The sequence below is a fragment of the Scyliorhinus torazame genome, chromosome 10 (genome assembly GCF_047496885.1).
Source record: "Scyliorhinus torazame isolate Kashiwa2021f chromosome 10, sScyTor2.1, whole genome shotgun sequence".
Classification (NCBI taxonomy): Eukaryota; Metazoa; Chordata; class Chondrichthyes; order Carcharhiniformes; family Scyliorhinidae; genus Scyliorhinus; species Scyliorhinus torazame.
Window position 1 is genome coordinate 15,127,589 of NC_092716.1, and position 17,173 is coordinate 15,144,761.

The following is a 17,173-nucleotide window of genomic DNA, read 5'->3' on the forward strand; positions in this document are numbered from 1 at the left end:
GCACTGTATGTTCTATGTGCTACTTCAAGCAAGCCTGCACTTTGGCTGGAGCAGGGGCTGGAGTTCATTACTAAAGGGCTTAGATCTAGAAAAGATATGGGGATGCCACACTACGGCACAGAGTAGGCAAAAGTTTTGTGGCACTGGGGCCTTGGTGCATGAGATTGGACAAAGGGCGTCTACAGGGGTCCAGGAAGCCTTCTGGGAAAGCTGTGGGAAAGCAAGGAGAGCCCATATCTGTCATGATCAGCTGGACCATGTGCTGAGCATGGTCACCCACCATGTACACTTTCAGAGTTGAACTTTGTGTTTAGGTACATAACTACCTGCTAAATCATGTGTGTACGATCAATGGCACCCTGCACCATGGAGAGCTAGCTATCCTGGTAAAGCCATGTGCATGTATTGTTTTAATCTGGCCAGAGAGAATGCTGTGTACTCCATTCCCTTGGTGAAAGGAGCAGAGGTGATAATCCTCATACAACATGGTACCATAATGCGAGATGTTAGAGATGTCAACTTCTCCAGCCTGAAAGGAACACAGTGCAAAAATATCAAGATGACAGACACTTTTACAGACGCTGGCAGCACAGCATGTAACTTCCTTTGAAGTTAACGGTTGTGATGAACGGTTACTGTAATACTGTACCCTTGTCATCATGTAAGGTGATGTCCCCTTAAAGACCGGGCTTGGAACCCTGGGGGACTCCGCCTCCGGCTCTGCCCATCTGGGAGCCAAATATAAGGGGCCGCCTTGTGGGCGGCACCTCTGTTAGCACACGTCTCGGCACCAGGCTAGTTCTTAGCTTATTAAAGCCTTCTTTACCGTTTACAATCTCAGCGTCGTTATTGAGGGTACAACAATTTAATAAGCTAAAGTACATCAGGATGAACACAGGCCTAAAACCAGAGAAGCTCAACCTGGAAGCACGGACACCGGAGGCAAAATACATTTTAAAATACTGGCTCCGATGTTTCGAGGCCTACCTGGGGCCACGCAAGCTGCGCCTACTCCACGCCCGGGTGAGTCACAGAATCTCTGCCACGCTCGAAAAGACGACTACTTATGACGAGGTGGTCGTGTTACTGCGCAAGCGGTTCATCAAACCCATCAACGAGGTACACGTCAGGCATCTGCTCTCGACCTGCCGGCAGCGCTCGGGGGAATCGCTAGACAAATTCGTTGAAAAACTCACCGTGCTTGCCAGGGACTGTGACCATCAGGATATAACAGGGGAAACCCTTATCAATCTGCACATCAGAGACGCTTTCGTGTCCGGCATTCGCTCGACATACATCCGGCAGCGGCTACTCGAAAACGGGGCAAAAGACCTCCAGGACATACTAACGCTCACCTCCTCGCTGGAGGTGGCCCGACATAATTTGGGTACGTACCCCGCGGACTCTGCGAGCCACCCTCGGACTTCCTCAGACTCAGCCACATTACGGGCCTGCGCCACGCGGAGAACCGCTCATCCTGGGGGCACACCGTGCTACTTCTGTGGGCAGGGCCAGCATCCACGCCCACGCTGCCCAGCCCGCTCCGCGATCTGCAGCGACTGCGGGAAGAAGGGGCATTTTGCGAGGGTCTGCCTGGCCAGGCCCAGGGGCCAGAAGAACAAAGAACAGCCAGCTCGAAAATCAGGCTCTCAGGCCCGCAGGCCTCGCAATGCAGCTGCGCACTGACCCGACACGCCCCCTTCTGACGCATCATCCGCCTCGTGCGAATCATGAGAGCAGCCATCTTGTCGGTGACCATCTTCTCGACCCGACACGTGCAACCGACGGCGGCGGCCATTTTACGAGTCTGACTCGGCTGAGGGCTCGGACTACCCGTGAGTGGGAGCGATCATCCTCGACCAAACTCTGCCAAAACATCTGCAAAACTCGATGATGAAGGTCCAAGTCAACGGGCGCGACACTGCATGCCTCGTCAACTCCGGGAGCACGGAGAGCTTTATTCATCCGGAAACGGTAAGGCGCTGCTACTGGCGCACCCATCCCGCATCCCAAACCATAGCCCTCGAATCCGGGTCCCACTCGGTACAAATCAAGGGGTACTGTATCACGGATCTCTCGATCCAGGGCGCCAAGTACACCCGTTTCAAATTTGATATCCCCCCCCACCTCTGCGCCCCCCTGCTGCTCAGACTGGATTTCCAGTGCAGCCACCGAAGCCTGACACTGAAGTTCGGCGGACCCTTGCCCCCCCCACCTCACGGTATGCAGCCTTGCGACACTGAAAGTCGCACCCCCCTCGCTATTCGCGAACCTCATTTCCGACTGTAAGCCCGTCACCACCAGGAGCCGGCAGTACAGTGCCCAAGACATGACTTTTATCAAGTCAGAGGTCCAGCGTTTACTGGGAGAGGGGGTCATCGAGGCTAACAACAGCCCTTGGAGAGCACAAGTGGTAGTAGTCCGGTCCGGGGATAAGAAACGGATGGTCGCGGATTATAGCCAGACCATAAACCGCTTCACGCAGCTTGATGCGTATCCCCTTCCTTGCATAGCAGACATGGTCAATCGGATCGCCCATACCGAGTATTTTCCACGGTCGACCTCAAATCCGTCTACCACCAGCTCCCCATCAGACCAAAAGACCGCCCCTATACTGCCTTCGAAGCAGCCGGCCGGCTCTTCCACTTCCTCAGGGTCCCCTTCGGCATCACAAATGGGGTCTCCGTCTTTCAAAGGGCGTTGGACCAAATGGTGGACCAGTACGGTTTGCGGGCTACATACCCGTACTTGGACAATGTCACCATCTGCGGCCATGGCCAGTAGGATCATGACGCAAACCTCGAAAAGTTCCTCCAGACCGCCCGAGCCCTAAACCTGACCTATAATGAGGAACAATGTGTTTTCCACACAACCCGGCTTGCCATCCTCAGCTATGTCGTGGAAGACGGGGTCCTAGGTCCCGACCCAGACCGCATGCGCCCCCTAAAGGAACTCCCCCTCCCCCGCAGCCTCAGGGCCCTCAAACGGTGCTTGGGGGTCTTCTCCTACTACGCCCAGTGGGTCCCCAAATATGTGGACAAAGCCCGCCCACTCATAAAGACCACCATATTTCCCCCCTCGGCTGAGGCTCGATTGGCCTTCAACCGCATCAAGCCGATATCACCAAGGCCGCGATGCACGCAGTGGACGAAACCATCCCTTTCCAGGTAGAGAGTGATGCGTCAGACATCTTCCTGGCTGCTACCCTCAACCAGGCAGGCAGACCAGTAGCGTCCTTCTCCCGGACCCTCACCGCCTCCGAGGTTCGACACTCTGCATTCGAGAAGGAGGCTGTAGCGCACCCCGCAGTTCAGTAGTAGACTTTTTAGTGCTGCGAACGCCGTCTGGAAATCCTCTGCGTCTTCGATGAGAGAGAAAATCTCCGTGCTTAACCTCGAGTGCAGGACCTGTAGTTTTTGGTCTTCTGTGACCCGGCCGGGGGCCGTTCTGAGGTAGGCCTCGAAACAAGTCTGCCAGTGCTTGAAAGCTGCTGCTGCGTTCACTGTGTGGGGGCTGATCCTCAGGCATTCCGGGATGATCCTGAGCTCCATAGTCCTTTAGTCACGCTTAATAAATTGTAGCGCACAAAGACTCCGAGAGACGAATAGAGTGAAGTCGATGAGGCTTTATTAAGCGTGACTGTTCCCCCCGCAGTTCAGTAGTCGACTGCCTGTGGGGGAGGACTCCTGGTACTTATACTCCGCCTTCAGGGCGGAGCTAGAGGTCAACGTCCAACCAGGACCCGGGATCTGTCAGCCAATGACATCACGGCTTCACAGTCCCACATGACCCCTAATGCATACTACCACAGAGGCACAATCCATTGTGGAGGCTGTACGGCACTGGAGGCACTACCTAGTCGGTGGGATGTTCACCCTCGTCACCGACCAACGGTCGGTCGCCTATATGTTCGATAACACGCAACAGGGCAAAATAAAAAATGATAAAATTTTGAGGTGGAGGATCGAACTCTCCACCGACACGTACAATATCAAGTATCGTCCAGGGGAGCTCAACGAGCCCCCAGATGCCCTGTCCCCCTGGTCGAGAAGGTCCGATTACTACACGCCAGCCCCAGTTACGCCTACGTCGAGTACCCCAACGGCAGGCAAGATACGGTTTCCCTCCGGGATCTGGCACCCGCTGGTTCCCCCACTACAGACGCCCCTTCCCGCACCGCTCCCCTGCAGGACCCGGCACCCCCTACAACACCCCCCTCCCGGCCCCACTCCCCATTGGTGGGCACCTACCGCGCGTCCCTAGCGGCCCCCCCCTCTACACACCATGCTGGCGCCGGCACCACTACCCCCAGCCCCACCTATTCCCCCTGCACCCCGTTCCCCTACCCCGACCCGGACCAAGGCCCCGACCACCGTGCTCCCGGACGAACCCTCAACTAAGACGTCCGTGTCCGCTGCACCACTGCACGAACTGAGGAGGTCGATAAGGACGATCAGGCCACCGTCACGAATGGACTAATGATGGCACTTCACCCCCGACGGACTTTTTTTTTAAACAGGGGTTGAATGTGATGAACGGTTACTGTAATACTGTACCCTTGTCGTCATGTCAGAGGATGTCCCCTTTAAGACCAGGCTTGGAACCCTGGGGGACTCCGCCTCCAGCTCCGCCCATCTGGGAGCCATATATATAAGGGGCTGCCTTGTGGGCGGCACCTCTGTTAGCACCCGTCTCTGCACCAGGCTAGTTCTTAGCTAATTAAAGCCTTCTTTACCGTTTACACTCTGAGCGTCGTTATTGAGGGTACAACAACGGTATGCAGAAAGAACTGGTAGATTTTAGTGAATATCAATTTCATAAAATGGGGACATTGCAGTCTCTGTTCCCAGCATGGTAGCACAGTGGTTAGCACTATGGCTTCACAGCGCCAGGGTCCCAAGTTCGATTCCCAGCTTGGGTCACTATCTGTGCGGAGTCTGCACCTTCTCCCCGTGTCTGCGTGGATTTCCTCCGGGTGCTCCGATTTCCTCCCACAAGTCCCGAAAGACGTGTTGTTAGGTGAATTGGACATTCTGAATTCTCCCTCTGTGTACCCGAACAGGCGCCGGAATGTGGCGACCAGGGGCTTTTCACAGTAACTTTGTTGCAGTGTTAATGTAAGCCTACTTGTGACAATAAAGATTGTTATAATTATTAGAAGGTAAAGGTAACAAAATTGCTCCCTGATGCCTCTGGGTGAATGAGGCCTCCCTGTTGAGAGCCATTCTCCTGCTGCTCCACCTTCTGTGAGCTGGTCTTGCTCTGTATTTATTGCCTTTGCAAAATCTCCCTGTAAAGCTGAAGGCCAAGGGGAATGGAAATGATAAAACCCCATGGCTGGGATCAAGTGGCCCCGGGAGAATCCTTAAAGTCACAACCAAGTCCTTTACAACATGCAATACTTGTCTTTGTAGATTACACCATCTTTACCTGTAACAGTGACAGCTTGGCATTCCTACAAATTCAAAAAAACAGTATAACTAAATTGACCTAAAAGGAACTGATGATCCCTTTAACAAGCTTTGTGTGGTTCCTTCCCACTGCTGCAACATGCTTATCCATGTTTGTTCAAGGAGACGATTAGCTGGAGTGTTGAGGTTGAAAATGACACCACTGGCATCAAATCAACATTGCACACCATCTACTGAAGTGTGTATGCATCCATTCATGCATCCAGCACGTGCTTCTATCTTGGGCGGCACGGTAACACGGTGGTTAGCACAGTTGCTTCACAGCGCCAGGGTTCCAGGTTCGATTCCCGGCTTGGTCACTGTCTGTGCAAAGTCTGCACATCCTCCCCGTGTGTGCGTGGGTTTCCTCCGGGTGCTCCGGTTTCCTCCCACAGTCCAAAGATGTGCAGTTTAGGTGGATTGGCCATGATAAATTTCAATTTAGCGTCCAAAAAGGTTTGGTGGGGTTACTGGATTACAAGGATAGGGTGGAGGTTTGGGCTGAGGTAGGGTGCTCTTTCCAAGGGCCGGTGCAGACTCGATGGGCCGAATGGCCTCCTTCTGCACTGTAAATTCTATGATTCTATCACGCACTCTTGACAACATCACCAAAATGAATTCTATGGATTCTACAAAATGGTATCTGCCACAGCTCCTACCCACATTAGACCATGTGGCACGAGTGCCATTTCCTTTTTTAAAAAAATATATTTATTCAAATTTTTCAACAAATTTTCAACAAAACCCGCCCCCCCAACAAAAAGAAAGAAACAAGAACACAACAATCAGAAATTATACATTGGATTTCCCCCATATACAATAACCCCCCATATAACATTTTAAAACACAAATAGGGAAAACCCCCCCACCTTCACCCAAACGCCACCTCAAAAGAACCCCCCCCCCCCCCCTCAACCCTTGGGCTGCTGCTGCTGCTGACCTCCTCCTAACGCTCCACGAGATAGTCTAGGAACGGTTGCCACCGCCTGAGGAACCCTTGCACAGACCCTCGCAAGGCAAACATTTATCCTCTCCAGCTTGATGAACCCTGCCATGTCATTGATCCAAGCTTCCACACTAGGGGGCTTCGCATCTTTCCATAGTAGCAAAATCCTCCGCCGGGCTACCAGGGACGCAAAGGCCAGAATACTGGCCTCTTTCGCCTCCTGCACTCCCGGCTCGTCCGACACCCCAAATAATGCCAATCCCCAGCTCGGCTTGACCCGGGCGTTCACCACCTTGGACATAGTCCTCGCAAAACCCCTCCAAAACCCATCCAGCGCCGGGCACGACCAGAACATATGGACGTGATTTGCCGGGTTCCCCGAGCACCTCCCACATCTGTCCTCCACCCCAAAGAACCCACTCAACCTCGCCCCTGTCATATGCGCTCTGTGAGTAACTTTGAACTGTATTAGGCTGAGCCTGGCGCAAGAGGAGGAAGAATTAACCCTACTCACGGCATCAACCCACAGACCCTCATCTATCTCCTCCCCAAGCTCCTCCTCCCACTTGCCCTTTAACTCCTCCAATGAGGCCTCCTCCTCTTCCTTCAGCTCCTGGTAAATCGCCGAAACCTTGCCTTCTCCAACCCATACACCCGAAATCACCCTGTCCTGAATCCCACGTGCCGGAAGCAGCAGGAATTCCCTCACCTGCCGCCTCACAAACGCCCTCACTTGCATGTACCTGAAAGCGTTTCCCGGGGTAGCCCAAACTTCTCCTCCAGCGCCCCTAGGCTCGCAAACGTCCCATCGATGAACTGGTCCCCCATTCTTTTAATCCCTGCCCGATGCCAGCTCCGAAACCCCCCATCCATCCTTCCCGGGACGAACCGATGATTCTCCCGAATCGGGACCAAACCGAGGCTCCCACCATGCCCCTGTGTCGCCTCCACTGCCCCCAGATCTTCAGCGTCGCCACCACCACCGGACTCGTGGTGTACCTTGTCGGCGAGAGCGGCAGCGGTGCCATCGCCAGCGCCCTCAGACCCGTGCCCACACAGGACGCCATCTCTAGCCTCTTCCACGCCGCCCCCTCTCCCTCCATTATCCACTTACGGATCATCGCCACATTGGCTGTCCAATAATAGCCACACAAATTTGGCAGCGCCAGCACCCCCCTGTCCCTGCTACGCTCCAGAAACACTCTCTTCACCCTCGGGGTCTTATTCGCCCACACAAATCCCATGATGCTCCTGCTTACCCGTTTGAAAAGGCCTTGGGGATCATAATGGGAAGTCACTGGAACACAAATAGAAACCTCGGGAGGACCGTCATTTTGACCGACTGCACCCTACCCACTAATGAGAATGGCAGCATATCCGATCTTTTAAAATCCTCCTCCATCTGCTCCACCAGCCGCGTCAAATTGAGCTTGTGAAGGGCACCCCAACTCCTAGCTACTTGGATCCCTAGGTACCGAAAGCTCCTTTCCGCCCTCTTCAGCGGTAGCTCATCTATCCCCCTTCCCTGGTCCCCTGAATGCACCACAAAGAGCTCACTCTTCCCTACATTGAGTTTATACCCTGAAAAGTCCCCAAACTCCCTCAGGATCCGCCACATACAACAACAGGTTTGTCGGCATACAACGACACCCGGTGTTCCTCTCCCCCCCGGACCAGTCCCCTCAATTTCCTGGACTTCCTCAGTGCCATGGCCAGCGGCTCAATTGCCAGTGCAAACAACAAGGGGGATAAGGGGCACCCCTGCCTCGTCCCCCGGTACAGCCGAAAGTACTCCGACCTCCGCCGGTTCGTAGCCACACTCGCCATTGGGGCTCTATATAGCAGCCTGACTCAACTGATGAACCCCTCCCCAACCCAAACCTCCGCAACACTTCCCAAAGATACTCCCACTCCTCCCGATCAAAGGTCTTCTCCGCGTCCATAGCTGCCGCTACCTCCGCTTCCCCCTCCACTGAGGGCATCATAATCACATTGAGGAGCCTCTGCACATTTGTATTTAGCTGCCCACCCTTCACAAATCCCGTCTGGTCCTCATGAATCACCCCCGGGACACAGTCCTCAATTCTCGTAGACAGCACCTTCGCCAGCAACTTAGCGTCAACATTGAGGAGCGAGATCGGTCTATACGACCCACATTGCAATGAATCCTTGTCCCGCTTCAAGATCAAAGAAATCAGCGCCCTGGACATTGTCGGGGGCAAGGTCCCCCCCCCTCCCTCACCTTATTAAAAGTCCTCACTAGCAACGGGCCCAGCAGGTCCACGTATTTCCTGTAGAATTCAACCGGGAACCCATCCGGCCCCGGGGCCTTCCCCGCCTGCATGCTCCCCAATCCTTTAATCAGCTCCTCCAGCCCAATCAGCACCCCCAAACCAGCCACCTCCTCCACCTTCACCCTTGGGACCCTCAGCTGATCTAGGAATCGTCGCATCCCCTCCTCCCCCGCTGGGGGCTCAGACCTGTACAGATCCCCATAGAAGTCCCTAAATACCTTGTTTATTCTCACCGCACTCCGCACCGTATTCCCCCCTCTATCCTTAACTCCAACAATCTCCCTCGCTGCCTCCCTCTTACGAAGCTGATGTGCCAGCATCCGACTCGCCTTCTCCCCATACTCATACGTCGCCCCCTGCGCTTTCCTCCACTGTGCCTCTGCTTTCCCCGTGGTCAACAGGTCGAATTCCGTCTGGAGGTTCCGTCGCTACCTGAGTAGCCACTCCACAGGGGCCTCTGCATACCTCCTGTCCACTCTTAAAATCTCCCCCACCAACCTCTCCCTCTCCCTCCCCTCTCTCTTCTCCCTGTGTGCCCTAATAGAGATTAGCTCTCCCCTGACCACCACCTTCAACGCCTCCCAGACTACCCCCACCTGCACCTCCCTGTTGTCATTGGCCTCCAAATATCTTTCATGCACCCCGCACCAGCCCGCCCACCCCCTCATCAGCCAACAGTCCCACATCAAGGCGCCACAGCGGGCGCTGGTCCCTCTCCTCCCCCAACTCCAGCTCCACCCAATGCGGGGCGTGGTCCGAGATGGCTATGGCCGAATATTCCGTTCCCTCCACTTTCGGGATTAGCGCCCTACTCAAAATGAAAAAATCTATCCGGGAGTAGGCTCTATGGACGTGGGAAAAGAAGGAAAATTCCCTGGCCAGCGGCCTGGCAAACCTCCATGAATCTACTCCCCCCATCTGATCCATAAGCCCCCTGAGCACTTTGGCCGCAGCCGGCCTCTTACCCGTCCTGGACCTAGAACGGTCCAGTGCTGGGTCCAGCACCGTGTTGAAGTCCCCCCCCATTATCAAGCTTCCTACCTCCAGATCCGGAATCCGACCCAGCATGCGTTTCATAAATCCGGCATCATCCCAATTCATAAGAACATAAGAACATAAGAACTAGGAACAGGAGTAGGCCATCTGGCCCCTCGAGCCTGCTCCGCCATTTAATGAGATCATGGCTGATCTTTGTGGACTCAGCTCCACTCTCCGGCCCGTACATCATATCCCCGAATCCCTTTATTCTTTAGAAAGGCATCTATCTTTTTCTTAAAAACGTTTAAAGAAGGAGCCTCAACTGCTTCACTGGGCAAGGAATTCCAGAGATTCACAACCCTTTGGGTGAAGAAGTTCCTCCTACACTCCGTCCTAAATCTACCTCCCCTTATTTTGAGGCTATGCCCCCTAGTTCTGCTTTCCCCGACCAGTGGAAACAACCTGCCCGCATCTATCCTATCTATTCCCTTCATAATTTTATATGTCTCAATAAGATCCCCACGCATCCTTCTAAACTCCAATGAGTACAGTCCCAGTCTACTCAACCTCTCGTCATAATCTAATCCCCTTAACCCTGGGATCAACCTAGTGAATCTCCTCTGCACTCCCTCAGTGCCAATATGTCCTTTCTCAGGTAAGGAGACCAAAACTAAACACAATACTCCAGATGCGGCCTCACCAACACCCTATACAATTGCAGCATAACCTCACTAGTCTTGAACTCCATCCCTCTAGCAATGAAAGATAAAACTCGATTAGCCTTCTTAATCACCTGTTGCACCTGCACACCAACTTTTTGCGACTCGTGCACCAGCACACCCAGGTCCCTCTGCACAGCAGCATGTTTTAACATCTTACCGTTTAAATAATAATCCATTCTGCTGTTATTCCTCCCAAAATGGATAGCCTCACACTTGGCAACATTGAATTCCATCTGCCAGACTCTAGCCCATTCACCTAATCTATCCAAATCCTTCTGCAGACTTCCGGTATCCTCTGCACTTTTTGCTTTACCACTCATCTTAGTGTCGTCTGCAAACTTTGACACATTGCACTTGGTCCCCAACTCCAAATCGTCTATGTAAATTGTGAACAACTGCGGGCCCAACACTGATCCTTGAGGGACCCCACTAGTTACAGGTTGCCAACCAGAGAAACACCCATTTATCCCCACTCTTTGCTTTCTGTTAGTTAACCAATCCTCTACCGATGCTACCACTTTACCCTCAATGCCATGCATCTTTAGTTTATGCAGCAACCTTTTGTGTGGCACCTTGTCAAAAGCTTTCTGGAAATCCAGATATACCACATCCATTGGCTCCCCATTATCTACTGCACTGGTAACGTCCTCAAAAAATTCTACCAAACTAGTCAGACACGACCTACCCTTTGTGAACCCATGCTGCGTCTGCCCAATGGGACAAGTTCCCTCCAGGTGCCCCGCTATTTCCTCCTTAATGATAGATTCCAGCATTTTCCCTACAACCGAAGTTAAGCTTACCGGCCTATAATTACCCGCTTTCTGCCGACCTCCTTTTTTAAACAGTGGTGTCACGTTTGCTACTTTCCAATCCTCTGGGACCACCCCAGAGTCTAGTGAATTTTGATAAATTATCACTAGTGCGTTTACAATTTCCCTAGCCATCTCTTTTAACACTCTGGGATGCATCCCATCAGGGCCAGGAGACTTGTCTACCTTTAGCCCCATTAGCTTGCCCAATACTGCCTCTTTAGTGATTACAATCATCTCAGGGTCCTCACCTATCATATCCTTATTTCCATCAGTCACTGGCATGTTATTTGTGTCCTCCACTGTGAAGACTGACCCAAAAAACCTGTTCAGCTCCTCGGCCATTTCCCCGTCTCCTATTATTAAATCTCCCTTCTCATCTTCCAAAGGACCAATATTTACCTTAGCCACTCTTTCTTGTCTTATATATTTGTAGAAGCTTTTACTATCTGCTTTTATGTTCTGAGCCAGTTTACTTTCATAGTCTACCTTACTCTTCTTTATGGCTTTTTTAGTAGCTTTCTGTTGTCCCCTAAAGACTTCCCAGTCCTCTAGTCTCCCACTAATTTTTGCCACTTTGTATGTTTTTTCCTTCAATTTGATACTCTCCCTCGCCTCCTTAGATATCCACGGTCGATTTTTCCCCTTTCTACCGTCTTTCTTTTTTGTCGGTATGAACCTGTTCTGAACACAGTGAAAGATCGCTCGGAAGGTTCTCCACTGTTCCTCAACTGATTCACCATGAAGTCTTTGCTCCCAGTCTACCTTAGCTAGTTCTTCTCTCATCCCATTGTAATTTCCTTTGTTTAAGCACAAAACACTAGTGTTTGATTTTACCTTGTCATCCTCCAACTGTATTTTAAATTCCACCATATTGTGGTCGCTCCTTCCAAGAGGATCCCGAACTATGAGATCATTAATCAATCCAGGGCATATACGTTCACCAGTACCACCCGCACCCCCTGCAACCTATCACTCACGATCACATATCGACCTCCATTATCCACAACAATATTCAGTGCCGCGAACGACACCCGCTTCCCCACCAGTATTGCACCCCCTCTGTTCTTCGCATCCAGCCCTGAATGGAAGACCTGCCCTACACATCCCTTTCTCAGCCTAACCTGATCTGCCACCTTCAAATGTGTCTCCTGGAGCATAACCACGTCTGACTTCAGTCAGTTTAAGTGCGCGAACACCCGGGCCCTCTTGACCGGCCCGTTCAGGCCTCTCACATTCCAAGTTATCAGCCGGATCGGGAGGGGGGGGCTACTCCTCCCCCCCCCCTGCCAACTAGCCATCTCCTTTTCTGGGCCAGCCATGTGCCCGCGCCTCCCGCACCCTCCAGTCCCCCAGGCGGCGGACCCCCGCCCCGACTTCCTCTCCTACTTCCAGCTCCCCTTTGGCCAATGCAGCAGCAACCCAGTTCCCCCCCTCACCCACCTCCCCCCCGCTAGATCTTCATCTAGCCATTTTGCTCCCCCCATGACACTCCCGTAAGTCAGCTGACTCCTGCTGACCCCGGCCTCTCCCGCCATTCCATCGACCCCCCTGTGTGAGAATCCCCCCTCCCCTTGGCAGTCAGTGTGCGCTCCTCTCCAGCACCGCCCTTCCCCCCCCCCCCTGGCCCTGCCCCTATCCTTCCCTAACGCGGGAAAAAGCCCGCGCTTTCCTGAGCCGGCCTCGCCCCCTCTGGCGAAGCTCCTTTTTGCGGCCTTACCCCAACTCCGCAGCCCCAGGCCTCCACCCCCCTCTTCCTCCATGGGACCCTGCCCCTCCAACACCGACGCCCACACTCTCCCACAGCCCCCACATCAAATCCATTCACCCATCCCCACCCAGCATTCAAACAAAAAGAACATTCCCCAAATGCAGTAAACAGAGTATACATCCCCCCACGACAAACCCTCAATTTGAGTCCAACTTTTCAGTCTATATAAAGTTCCATGCCTCATCAGGCGTTTCAAAATCGTGATGCCAATCTTGGAACATGACCCACAATCTCGCTGGCTGCAGCATCCCGAACTTCACCCCCTTCCGATGGAGCACCACCTTAGCCCGATTGAAACCAGCTCTCTTCTTAGCCACCTCTGCACTCCAGTCCTGGTAAATTCGGATCTCCGTGTTCTCCCACCTGCTGCTCCGCTCTTTTTTGGCCCATCTCAGGACACACTCTCTGTCCATAAAGCGGTGAAACCTCACCACTACAGCCCTTGGCGGCTCATTGGCTTTGGGTCTCCTTGCCAGGAACCGATGAGCCCCATCCAGCTCCAGGGGCCTCGGGAAAGCTCCCGCACCCATCAGCGAATTGAGCATCATGCTCATATATGCCCCAGCATCGGGCCCCTCCACTCCTTCAGGGAGACCCAGAATCCGAAGATTCTTCCTCCTCGACCTATTCTCCAGGTCCTCGAATTTTTCCGCCCACCTCTTGTGCAGCGCCTCGTGCACCTCCATCTTCACCGCCAGGCCCAAGATCTCGTCCTCGTTCTCCGAGGCTTTTTGCCGCACCTCCCGGATCGCCGCCCCTTGGGCCTTCTGGGTTTCCAAAAGCTTCTCAATCGCCGCTTTCATTGGCGCCAGCATTTCTGTCCTCAGCTCCTCAAAGCAGCGTTTAAGAAACTCCTGCTGCTCCTGCGACCACTGCGCCCACGCTGCTTGGTCTCCACCCGCCGCCATCTTGCTTTTCCTCCCTCGCACTTTTCGCTGCACCAGGATCACTTTTTTAACCGCTCCACTCCTGGTCCAATCCATATAATGTCGGGGGGACCTTGCTGTCACCTTCCCACACTGGAAGCAGTCGAACAATTGCCTTTTGGGCCCCTCTGAAGAGCCCCAAAGTCCGTTCCCGGCGGGAGCTGGCGAACGTGCGACCTACCTAGGCATAGCCGCAACCGGAAGCCCCACGGGTGCCATTTTTGACCAGAAGGGGCGGCCATAATGGTAAAAATACAGGTGTTCTGGAGCCAAATTTTGTAACCATGCAAACCTCCAGCACAGAGGAAACCTTTCAGCCCATCCTGCTTGTGATAGCTCTTTGAAAGAGCTATCCAATCAACCCCGCTCACTTGCCTTTTCCTTGGAACCCTGCATTCTTTATGAATACATTTCCAATTCTATTGTGGAAAATACTGTTGAATCTGCTTCCTCCGCTGTCTCAACAGTGCATTCCAGATCATAAAAACTCGCTGCAGAAAGATATTTTGTCCTTTCTCCTCGTTGAATCTTTCGCCAGTTGACTTAAATCTGTGAGTCCTGGTCACCAACTCTCCCGTCAGTGAAAACCTTTTCCTTATTCACTCTGTTAAAAGTCCTCATTGTTCCTAGTTCTGAAAAAAAACCTCCTCCAGTCTGCCCACATCAACAAAGTCTTACATCCCTGGCCATAATGTTAGTAAATCTTCTCTGTACCCCTTTCCCACTTTTCACCATCCTGAAGTGTGGTGCCCAGAATTGAACTCAATGCTCAAGCTGAGGCCGAACCTGTTGTGCTTTATGCCTCGGAGATATGCGGAGAAGACTCGCTAGTTTCTATGTCTCAGCAGGAGCCAGTTATTTACTGTGCTTCTAAAATGTCTGCTCTCATGTTTACAGCTTCTAACTTCAATTTAGTTTCTCTTTCCCTCTCTGTGACTGACATGATATGTATATTGACTGGGATGTAAAGAGTTAACAAGTTAATGATAATGCTTCTGACCACTAGAGGGAACCACAGAACAGGAATAGATATATCATGTGACTTGTGGGATTCTGGGTAAAAGATGGTTAGGCATAAGAGAGATGGGGGCGGGATTCTCCCATCGGGCAGCAAAGTGCCGACGCCAGCATAAAAACAGGAGTGTTTTACTCCGGTGTCGGCGCCCATTCCGGGACCCCATTCTGCGGCCCACAGGAGGCTAGGATGGCGCCCGATGCTGGCCTGAAGCCGGCGCCGCGGGGTCCGCGCATACGCAGTTGGGCCGGCGCCAACAACGCATGCACAGTGGCCTTCTTCCCCACGCCGGCCCCGACGCCAAATGGCGCAGGGCTACAGGAGCCGGCGCGGAGGAAAGGAGGCCCCCCTGACAGAGAGGCCGGCCCGCCAATCGGTGGGCCCCTATCGCGGGCCAGGCCACTACGGAGACCCCCCTCCCGGGGTCGGACCCCCGCCCCCCCACCCGCCCCCCCCTCCCACAGGCCGTCCCAGGACCCTTCAACGCCGAGATCCCGCCGACTCAGAGGATGTTAGAACGACGCCGGTGGGACTTGGCTTTTTGATGACGGCTGCTCGGCCCATTCGGGCCAGAGAATCGGCACGTCGGCGCGTGCTGGCCCGGGCCGGAGAGTCATCACAGACCGCGACTGGCGCTGCGCCGACCACGCCGGCCCCAATGAGCGGAGAATCGCGTCCTGGCATCGGGGCGCGTGGCGCGATTCGCGCGGCCTGCTGGCGATTCTCCGACCCAGCCGGGGGTCGGAGAATTCCGCCCCAGTTGTGTGTTTGAGAGTTCTGTAGTTAGAGATAGCATAGATTAATTTAGTAACCTTAAACATTAGGAATACGTACGAATCTTATTTAGTAGTGTTAATAAATTAGTTTTGTTCGTTCAGAAAGCTTGTTCTTTGTTCAACACTTCGCATCCAAGCCACCCAGGGAAAGCAAAGCAGAGAACACCACAGCGACCATACTCAAGCTTGACGAACAGCACACAGAACACAGTCAACTGACACAAAACAACCAAATGCCAAACAACTGAACACGACACAACCTTCAGAAAGATTCAGCATAACCTCCTTGCTTTTGGACTTTACTCCTGTGTTGATAAAACCAAGGATTCAATTTGCCTTTTTGACAAACTTCCCAATGTGTCCTGCCGCCTTCAAACATTTGTGCTCATCCATCGCCAGCCCCCTTTCTTGCTGGACCTTCTTTGCCATTTAGTTTATATCGTCTGTCCTCATTCTACCTACCAAATGTATCACTTCACCTGTCTCTGAATTAAATTTCCTCTGCCCTGGTCTGCACATTTCACCAGTCTGCCTCTGTCACCCTGCAATCTGTTACTATCCTCCCGTTGTGGTCATCTTCCAAGATTCTATAGACTCTGGAACAGTCCCTACAGATTGAAGGGTAGCAATGTAACCCTGCTAATTAGCAAGGAAGGTAGAGAGAAAACAGAATTATAGACTAGTCATCCTGATGTCTGTAGTGGGGAAAATGTTAGGATCTATGAGAAAGATTTAATAGCAGAGCAAGTGTAAAACGGTGGTTGGATCGGACAGAGTCAGCATGGATTTATGAAGGGGAAAAAAGTTTGGCAAATCTACTGGAATTCTTCGAGGATGTAACTAGTAGAGTTGGTGAAGGGGTGCCAGTGGATGCGGTTTATTTGGACTTTCAGAAGGCTTTTGCAAAGTCCCGCAGAAGAGATTAGCGTGTAAAATTAAAGCGCATGGGATTAGGGGTAGTGTATTGAGATAGATAGAAAACTGGTTGGCAGACATGATATAAAGAGTCTGAATTAAGTGGCAGGCAGTAACTAGTGGGGTATTGCCGGGATCAGTGCTAGGGCTCCAGCTATTCACAATGTATATTAATGATTTGGAAGAGGAAATTAAATGTCACATCTCCAAATTTGAAGATGATACAAAGTTGGGTGGGAGAGTGAGCTGTGAGGAGGATGCAGAGATGCTTCAGTATGATTTGGACAAGTTGAGTGAGTGAGCAAATGCATGGCAGACGCAGTATAATGTGAATAAATGTGAGGTTATCCACTTTGGTAGCAAAACGAGGAAGGCAGATTATTATCTGAATGACTATAGATTGAGAGAGGGGAATGTGCAACGTGATCAGGGTGTCCTTTTCCACAAGTCACTGAAGGTAAGCATGCAAGTGCAGCAAGTGGGAAAGAAGGCAAATGGTATGTTGACCTTATAGCATGAGGATTCAAGTACAGGAGCAGGGATGTCTTGCTGCAATTTTACAGGTCCGTAG